Source organism: Phocoena phocoena, chromosome 9, assembly GCF_963924675.1.
Source record: "Phocoena phocoena chromosome 9, mPhoPho1.1, whole genome shotgun sequence".
In the NCBI taxonomy this organism is placed as follows: Eukaryota; Metazoa; Chordata; class Mammalia; order Artiodactyla; family Phocoenidae; genus Phocoena; species Phocoena phocoena.
In genome coordinates this window covers 48,138,988-48,139,996 of record NC_089227.1, presented here as the reverse complement: position 1 = coordinate 48,139,996, position 1,009 = coordinate 48,138,988, and positions in this window count along the sequence as shown.

The window sequence follows — 1,009 nt, the reverse complement described above, 5'->3', positions numbered from 1 at the left end:
ATGGCAAATTCTTTCCTGAAAGAAGATCTAAGCAGCACGCTGCCATGGCTGTCACAGTTTAAAAAAATATAAGCACCAATATGAAAACTACATGATAAATTACCTAAGATGAACTGCAGCCTATTAATGGAATGTAAAGTGAGATGATCTAACCACAGAAACCCTTGCAGCCCATGTACAACCTTTTAAAACTTCAGATTTATTAATAACATAGTATGGTTTCAATAAAAACCTAAGTAATATTACATTTTAATTTTGTGAACTGTGAATAAAATACCATCCCTGCCTTTCTCTGTCCATTAGATTCCGGCAAACACTCAACTTTACATACCCTACTCTTTTGCTAGCCATTGGAGGAATAACTGTAACACAAAATGTAGCTGATCCACGAGTGTTCAGGTGACATACCAAGGACCAGATTCCTCATCAACTTTCACGGCGTCAATGACTATGTACACCCAGATGACTTACCAATCATATCACCAGCCCAGACCTCTACTTTGAGCTTCAAATTCATGTATCCAACAGCCCATGTCTCTCGGTTTTCTCAAGGGCACTTCAAGTTCACCTTATGTACAACTGAACTCATACTGTTTTCCTCAATCCTGGTTCTTATCCAGTATCTCTTATAACAATGGACAGCACTACCATTTGACACGGCCCCATCAGAATTAGCCCCTTTCTTTTCCTTAACACCATTTCCAAAGTATCCAATGTACCAACAACTGCTGTTTTTCACCTCCTAAATAGCTCTTTTGTTTGTTTGCTTTTATTTCCATTTCTCTAGGACGTGGGTCAAAAAGGATCTTGCTGTGATTTATGTCATGGAGTGTTCTGCCTATGTTTCTAAATAGCTCTTGAATCTCTCCATTTCTCTCCATCTCTTCTACCACCAAAGTTATTTCTCCAGTTATATCTACAATAGCCTCCTAGCTGGTCTACCCACTCACACTCTGCCCACCTCCTCTATCTCTTCTCTATATTACAGCTGGATTGATTGTACAAAAAT